Consider the following 9,820-nt stretch of genomic DNA (forward strand, 5'->3'; position numbering starts at 1 on the left):
TTTTCACATTCAAAGTATTTAAAGAATTGCACTCATGTAGTCACACAGCAGGGGGCAGCAAGGTGCAAGTTTAGAAGAACTGAATCGGTGTATGTTCTGCCTATGGTTCTGCCACAAGGAAGTCAGACAGACGTTCTGCTTGTGTTTGTGTTTCCATTCCAAAGACAAAAGTGCCTTGCTGCATAATATGAAAATTGGTAGCCTTTGCCTGTGGTGGTGATGATGATGAAGATGAATCCATTTAACTTTTAATTTGGATGGTAAGTCAGCTATTTACAGCTCAAGGGGCAATTCTATGCCATCATGACATCATGTCCACAAAGCAGTCTAAACTTATGGTCTTACATGGCACACAAGAGCACTTACAATGTTTAACTTACATGGCTCATATAAATAATCTGAAAACTAAATGTTTATTAATGACTAGTAAATAGAGCCTTTTAAGTGTGGGCTCTGTGTTTGGCTCTATAGTGAAAAGAACACACATAGCTAGCCTACATTAGGCTATATCACTTCTACTAGGCCTACTACAGTACCACACACACACACACACACACACACACACACACACACACATTTTTTGTCCATGTAAGGGAAACTTCCAAGATCTAGAAGACTTACTGTACATGTGATCCTTTCTGGCAGTGCTGCAGTTGTCTGACCAGCAACTCTAGCTGTGTGTGTGTGTGTGTGTGTGTGTGTGTGTGTGTACACTGTATACACTGCAGGCTATACACTGTATATCATCATGCAGTTTTTTTCATTAATTCTGTCTTAAGAGACAAAGGTGCATGATAGGTGCGCCTAAAAATCTTATTTTGAAAAATCCCTTCCCTTCAGATCATTGTTGCTATGGATACCATGCAGGGCCAAAGGTCAGCTGTCTCCATTATGGAAGGCTGCGAGAGTCGGTGACTATGGAGATGGAGCGGTATGGACACTTTCTACTTTTTATTGTGACTGAGCTTGTAGATCGGCTATTTTCAAAAGCCGAAATGTATATAGGGCTGAAGTGGTTAATGTATGTTTTGTAATAATAACCAGTAAGACGCCCTGATTGCGTGCATGCATCCGCCTGGGTGACAGCAGACTTAAGACTGCTGGGCGAGCGCTGGCGCTTTGGCATGGGGGGTCAGATAAACATATGGAATTAATTAATTCTGTACTGGTCATATATGGAACGTGTCTTGAGTGCACAGGGTTTGATGAGGTCAGATCAACATATGGAATGTCAGAACAGGAAGGACGGGTGGGGAGATGTCGTGAAGTAGAAGTAAAAGTATAAAAAATTGGAAATACTCAAGTATAAATACCTCTAAATTTTACTAAGCACAGTACTTGAGTAAATGTACTTAATTACACCACTGACGTTTACTTTCTATACTTATCGTTGCTGTGGGGTGGACACCTCACATAGTAGAAGGTGTTTTGAGCTTGTGGATCTGCATTTTTTTGCCACTTTTGTGTTACATGTAGAATGACAAAGTTGGACCAGACAACTGTCCGAGACTGCCCTGGTTTCAAGCTTTGTGTCTTTTGAGTCCAGACAATTAAGGCTTTCCTCAACATTCACTAAAAATATAGAAAATATATATATTATTGGAAGATGTGTTTGCAAACACCTGTACTGTATACATGCATGTGCACATACACAAACACCTAAGGTACTGTATAGTGTATACATGCATGTACACAAACACCTATATGTCCCGGTTTGGGGATTGAAAAAAATGACTATACCTTGTGTGTTGTGTCTAGCTATAACAGAAGAACATTGAATAATTGAAAATTCTGCGGTAATATCATTGGGCGGTTTTCTGTTAATTAAATTCTGTCTGTGCACGTGCGTGGCTGACGAATGAACATGTGGGCCAGTTATACCCCCCTCTCCCCCCACCTTGTTAGCCACAGAAACGTCTCTGCTTTTGCATGGGATGTGACAGACAAGACAGACTTTTCATTTCATTTTATTCCTCATACAAAGATACCATGTATCGCAAATGTTAAGTTTAATTAAGATTCTCAGATAATAATAATAATTTAATTTAAAAAAGCTTATCAACTAACCGTTAATCGATCGCTAAGGTTATCAAAACGTATCAATTATCAATTAATTAATTCATGGATAATTCCCATCCCTAACCCAGATAGTCTTTCCTCCAGTTTCATATAGTAAGGCTGTAACAATAAGTTCTGGTTTCCCAGGTGGACATAAAAGTATTGAAAATTGCAAATACTCAAGCAAAGTAAAATTTCTTCAAAAGTGTACTTGAGTACAGTACTTGAGTAAATATACTTAAGTTACTTTACACCACTGCACACAGCAAGAAGCACCCCTCTCTCCCTCTTCTAGAAGAGACCCCCCTTTTCCTCTCCTCCTCCTCCTCCCCATCTCAGACAAAGGGGTTGTACTCTCCATTGGAGCCCAATGTGAGCCAGATGACAGACGGGGGTTTCCATGTAGGTAGGAGGCTAGCAGCGGGGCCCTGGGTCTTCATGGGTCACCTCTAATTCACCACAGAGCTCAGGGAGAGAGAGAGAGAGAGAGAGAGAGAGAGGGATCCACACAGAACTGGGGTAAATAACAGGAATTAGTCGGGCCCAGTCCGGAGAGTTTTGAATATCATGCTGAACTCCTCCTGCTCAAAGTTACGCGGCTGTGACAAAACACACGGATCGGTTCAGTTAATGATAACTATATTATCAGTCACTGAAACCAGGCATGGCTGTGTCTATGACTGCAGTGAGACTTGTGTAGAGTAGACTTAATTCTGCAATCCTGCACTTAGTTGTTTAAGTGAATAAAACGTTCTATTAACCAATTTGTATGGTTTTTTTTGGTGATAGTATTATGTTATGCTTTAGCTATTTAAAAATAGCAGATCTACAAGCTCATAGCGCGCACACCGAGTGGCGCGCTACGAGCTTTTAGGTCTGCTATTTTGAAAAATCGAAGAACGACTGACATAGAAACATAGCTTTTTCAGAAAACTGTCAGGATGTAGAAGACATCACATTTTTAGAATCTGATCTCAGGTCAGAATGGGTTAACCAATCTGTATGATACAGCATGGTTCTCAACCTGTGGCACGGGACCCCCAAGTTATCAACAAACTTTAGGCTACTATAAAGAAAGAGGCAAAAATGAGGCACTCTGCGCTTATCCATCGGCTATTTTATTTTCACAATATTAACTATTTGTTGTAATGCCACCCTACAAAGTGCGGTGGATCGGGTCCCCATTTCAAATATTCTTTGGGGCGGTCCCAGTTCAAATAGGCCTATGATTATTTTTTGGAGGGTCCTCAGTTCAAATATGATTCTTTTGGGGGTGAACCAATCAAAAGGTCCCCTCCATTCAGGCTATGGGAGTTTGAATCTCAATCACTGCAGCCAAATCCAGCTGAGCTAATGTTTGTTTACACAATGGAGAGAAAGAGGCCAGGTAAGCATGTTTGCTACTACGTGGCTTATTCCTAACCTATAATGTGTGTGTGTGTGTGTGTGTGTGTGTGTGTGTGTGTGTGTGTGTGTGTGTGTGTGTGTGTGTGTGTGATTCACATGTCTTAATGACTGTTGGTAGGGCGTTCCACATTTTGGTGGCATAGGAGCGAAAATAATTGAGTCCCTTGTTTGTGCCGAATCTGGGTTGTACATGGTTTGTTGCACTCCCTCTGGTATTGTGGGTGTGGACTTCGTTTACATTAAGGAAGTATTTAGACAGGTACATGGGTATCTTGGTGGTGTATTGAATCTTGTGGACCAGACCCATTGCAAGATGCTGTACTCTGTCGTCGACCCTAAGCCATCCCAGCCTGTCAAAGTGGGCAGGGGTGAGGTGGGTTCGGGGGGTGAGGCCAAGTAGGAGCCTGACCAGTTTGTTTTGGGAGGTCTGGAGCCTTGTTTTAATTATCCTCTTTCTATCTGCAAAGTTTTTGTTTCATGAAAATCCACCATAGAAACGTTATGAGCTACTTTCTGTCAAGAAATGCCCTGCATTTGATTATTTTTGTGTCAGTGTTTGGAAGTGCTTGTTTTCAATAACACAACATTTTGCTGCCTCCTGCATTATGTGACATTTAGAAACAGGTGTTACGCAGGACGGTTGAGTGCTTGCTCAGGGGATAAATTCAATCTTTACCATTCAACAATCTAAATGTCTCATTAGAAGAGCAGGGAGACAAAAATACAATCACCGCAATTGTATAAGTTATATTGTATTAACTCTACCATAGAGATTGGACTACATGACATGCATGCTGCTTAAAGTATAGTGTGTTATTTGTAACGTTGAAAAGGTACAAACCAAATGGACCCTTACAGGTCCATTTGGTTGAATGAGCAGTGAGGATTGTTTTTGCAGACTGCAGAGAGGGCTTCCATCATAGGGAGGACTCGTGCTGGAATAACAACACATTGCCTGGAACAGAATTTGTGTCTAAGCTATAAAAATGGCAAGGGAGGAAAAGAGAATCTAAGCTGAGGAGGAAGTATTTCTCTCCTGCTCTAATCATTGTGGCAGCGCTTGGCCCTGCAGAGTTTAAAATAGTAAATCCGCTCAAAGACAGTTCAAGGGCTGAATAGCGATGGCTTTCCCTGCAGTTGTACGTGCGTGTGTCAGCGTCCATGCGTGTGTGTGCGGCTGTGCGCGCATGTGTCATTTCCCTCAAAGGCCCAAACCTAATTTATGGGATATTGTTTTTAGATGATATATTAAAAGCATGCAAAGTGACATCGAGATACTATTAGCTTGCCACCCCTAGACCCCCCCCCCCCCCCCCTACTGAACTGGCACCACAACCAACCAGTAGGGGTCCCTACAATAACATAACCTATGCAGTCTCAACACTTACAATTGTGTTTGCTGGGCGCCTAGTGCTGGAATTATCACTGGGCACCAAGCTCATACAAATCATACAAATCCCTTCCTGGCAGAATTGTCTACGTCAACAGAGTGCCATTGCTCCCTGTCCCTGCACTAAAACAGCCAATAAAAACACTTCCGTGTTTCCATTTCAATGCCGCCCAAAGTTGATTTTTAGAAAGTGTGTCTTTACATTACAAGCTGTAACCCAGTAGGGGTTGCATTAAAGTATACAATCCAGGATTCATTTGAATGAATACAATTGTGCCACCAAGACAGAATGACATTCACTGTAGCTGGCTATGATCAGTCGCACTGTACAAACCCAATGCTGATACCTACCTGTGTTGTTGCGCCTCCGCCTCCTCCAAGATGATGGCAGACTTGGCCACATGTGTGTCTTAGGGCGCTTTCACACCCAAAGTTCGCTTAGAAGGTCCGGATCAAGGACCAAGGACCAAATATTAGCATTTTGATTTTGGTCCGTTTGGTGTTCACACTGGACTTTGTAAAGCGTACCAAATATGTAAACAAATGACACGTGGACATGTTAAGCGAACCAAATAGTGAGGGAAAAAGAACATGAGGGGAAATCACTGTCTACAATTTTTGGGGCAACCTTCAGTCACACAGAGAGAGAAGAGAACAGCAACATGACAGCAACAACTTGCTATTGCATTCATTCTTAATTATTTTATTAGCCAAATAAGAGCAACAGGTGAACAGAGGAGCAGGTGTTTGAACAATAATGTGCTTGCTGCTGATGCATACAATTCACGGAGACGTATAGCCTACAACAACAAGGTATCCCCGATAAAAATGACTTTTCTTCCATGTGTGCACCTTGACCTGATTAGTTATGTTATTTCTGCGCATCAAATCGGCAGGCATTTCCATGTCATCTTATGGTTTAAACTTGAAGGTGGTCAGTTAGTAGGTTATTGAGCTTCAAGTCAGAAAAGCTCCGCTGCAGCTAATTGAGTTGACCTAGTTTTACGTCTTTTGCTATAGTGATGTAATCAATTAATCATTTGGGACCACCTGTGTATAGCTTATTTAACATTGCCTTTTTCTCTATACGTGCGGCCGTGCGCGACATGGATGATTTTAAATATTTCAAATTCTCTGACTCTGCGTCTCTCCCATATAAATATATGGTTCTTTCCCCCTCATGTGTGGCCCCCCCCCCCCCACACACACACACACACACACACAAACACAGACAGACAGACAGAAAAAAGTAGGGGACACGAGTTGAAAGAGAAACTCTCGCATGAAGACTCATGGCATCGCATGCTTTGTCATAACTTTGCGTGACGGCTGCGCATGCTTAAAATAAACAGATCTACAAGCTTACATCCACGTGTAGCCTACCATATACCGTACACCATTCCGTGTCGATAATTATACATCTGTTATTTTTGCGCATGTGAACCTCGTACGCTGCCATTACATTTGCGCTGCGCCTCGACATGCGTCTACTATTAAAATAAAATCAGACTGTCAGCTGTCATATCAATAGTGATCCCCGTAACAAATACATGCTTTTATAACTAATTATTAATGCAGCCTCACAACTGCCGAAGCCCGACAGCTATTTTGGCTATCGTACTGTATTTGGTCCTCTATAAAGTCCGAATGCATTCACACCAGTAACGAACCGCACCGTGGTTCGTTTGGAAGCGAACCGAGTCCGGCCTTTTTTAGCGGACCATGGTTCGTTTCTTTGATCCGCACCAGAGTTCGGATGCATGTTCACACCAACCGAACCAAAGGGGTAAGCGGACCATGGTTCGTTTTAAACGAACCAAACATGTCCGGTGTGAAAGCCCCCTTAAAGAATACAATATACCAGGGGTCTTAAAGGTTTTTCAGGTCAAGGACACCTTAGCTGAGAGAGAGAGATGAAACAGTGAACGCCCCACTCTACATATGGCATGAAATTGTGTTGCAGATTAAACCTTTTCATAGATTTCATAGATAGACTTGTTTGACAGCACTGTCATGTTGTGTAAATTAATGTTGGTTGTGTAAATTAATGTTGGATTCATGTTGATGTGTATTTTCTGACAGTTAACCCTTAAACTGATGGCTCTGTACTTTGGTCTACACTTTTTCCCTATGCTCTACACAGCAGTTCTCTGAAAATAAAATGACAAGCTCACAATGTGTCGCAGTACCAAGCTTTGTGAACTTGTAGATCTGCTATTTTCGGCCAATGTTTCCCCATCACACAAAGATTTGGTGGACCCCCTGTTGAAGACCACTTTAATATACTGTAACATGGTGGTTGGAGGTTTTCTCCCTCGAGTCCCTTCTCTTCCACTGAGAAGTTTTGACACAAGACACCCGCTGATTGTCGATTTGGTGATTTGACACAGCAATCTTTATTGTAGTTTAGACATTGCAATTACCTCTATCCATCAGGAGAGGGATATAATATAAACTTACAGACTCTAGCTTTTATTGTGAGATTGTTGGTATATAATAACACAGTAGCCTTGTTGATGCTGTTGTTTAATGAATGATCTTATGACCGGTGATGGCCTCTAGCCTAATGACAATACAAATACATTTCCTCTGTAACATTGTTGTAATACTATAATAGTCTAGCCTCCATCACACCACAACAAATGAACCAAGTACATACAGTAAGTTAGTGAAGTGTTTCTGAACCTTCCCTTTTCCCTTTCCAGTTAATTAACAAAGAGAAAATGTGCTCTCATGTTATTCTCAACCACAACAGTTGCCTTTTACATGCTGCTTCTGAACTAAAAATATATAGTCAAGGAATTAAAAATGTTAATTATCGTCCGCATGCTCATATTCCTTTTAGTGTCAAACATTTAGCCAAAGCAATCTGCTGCATAGCGGATACAGACAGGGCTGTGAGACAGAGGCCAGCACTCATATTATTTTGGGCCCCAAGACAAGTATTGGAGAGTTGGAGGGGGCGGGGACAAGCTTTTGGGTCAGGGGTTGCGAGTCTTAAAATGTACAATGGAGGCTTTAACACCAGGCCAGGGGGATGTGGTGAAAATGGTTTGCAGACTCTTAAAACACTTGTCAAGTTGAAGCCTTGACCTGCAGGACAATGAAATCCACTCTACTTTGCAGGATCGATGTGTATCAATGAACGGATCAGGCATCGTATTGTTCTCAATAAACTATTGATTCATCGCACGGATTGCTTTACTCACAATAACTGCAGTCACCTGCATGTATGCCTTTGTTTGGTCCTCTAGCCCAGTGGACTATACTTGGCCCCCTCCAGACCTAGCCTGGCTTTGGCCAGACTCATAGCGTGGATTCACTGACACAGTCTGGCCAAAGTCAGGCTATACTCCAGCCCCTTCAACAACGGGCTTTTGGAAATTATGGTAGCCAAGTCGATGGACTTTTAATGTTTGTTTAGATAACGTTAGATCTGAGGCCAATTCTAGGGGTTTAAAGGAGTGAGTCGTACCTCATTTGACACTTCACACGAGTGTGTCTACACCAAATCTCTTCATGGAAAATAGCTGATCTACAAGCTCACAATGGTTCGCATGGCGACACGCTGTGAGCTTGCAGATCAGCTGTTTTGCTGAATTTCCGCCCGCAGAATAGGGTCGGGACTCGGTACTATTATATGGTTTAAGTGGTTAAGCCTCATCTAGTGGGAAACGCTCATCAATATCGTATAGCCAATGACATCTTCCCTCATTCCTACCTCTATAGTCCTCATTCCTGCATCTCTGCCCAACGCATCTTCCATTAAACTATTTGACACATGATCCACATGTTCTCAACACCCCCCCCCCCCCCCCTCAGCTCATTCCCCACCATACCCCGACTCCTGGCCGTTAATAGCATAAAAATGATGATATTAAGCCAGAGACCCAGTGCTTCCTCAACACCCCCTCCCCCCATGCACCCCCACCTCTGGCCAACACTCAGACACCAGATAAGCAGACAGGCAGAAAGAGCCAATCTATCCCAATGGCCGGTGAATGATGGACAGTAATTAAAAGTTAGCTAATAACCTCTTCACACCTGACATTTCAACAGGGAGGTCCTGGACACCATTATCTACATATAGATTAAACAGCGTAATTGGCGAGGAGATAGGGCCAGGAGGAGCGCGAAAGGAAAAAGGGAAGGGAGAAAATAGGGGCCAGGCCGTCACCAAACCATTAAGCAGAATATCTGAGTGACACTCTGATTTTGCTCCTCTCGCTAATGCGACAGGAATTGAGCTGAACTAAAATGCTAAATGAATGAAGCCTATCTCACTGTGGTTATTACCGGGGCAAACACCGGCCACGGAAAATAGCTTTAATTTCATAATAATTGCTGGATGGACGTGACTCGTTAGAGACACAATGTTCTGTGTGAACATGGTGAGGGGAGAGGAGGGTAGGGGGAGGACTCAGGAAACTGTCAGTGGTGGAAAAAGTACTCACACTTCTTACTTAAAAGTATCAATACTGCAATATAGAAAATACTCTGTTCCAAGTAAATGTCCAGAATTAAATTACTTGAGAAAAACTATGAAAGTATTGGTATTGGGTTAATTTTTTTTAATAAGAATAGCAAAAAACAAGTAAAACTACAATTCACAGAACCTTTTGGCGAGGTTGTGCTATTTCATTGCCCTACAAAGCCAGAGTGCAGTAACTACATTTTTGGTTGAACATTGAGTTATAACTAAAAATGAACTCCTTGGTGTTTTATCTAGTGACAGTTTCAGAGTTTAATTTTGTTTTGTTTTAGAGAGAAAGCATTTAAAAAATAAGTAACTACAAAACCTAACTCAAAACCAAGGCAGGTCAAGGGTCAAATCAGCCATTTCTTGGCCATGAGAATTACGTCATGAATACATGTGTCATAACCCGGCCCGTTGGGCCATGACAAATTGAGGACACAGCGACAGTGTTCAAAATAACAATAATTTATTTGTAAGAGAACTAATAA

This window comes from Protomyctophum bolini (genome assembly GCF_963924005.1).
Source record: "Protomyctophum bolini genome assembly, chromosome: 6".
Lineage (NCBI taxonomy): Eukaryota > Metazoa > Chordata > Actinopteri > Myctophiformes > Myctophidae > Protomyctophum > Protomyctophum bolini.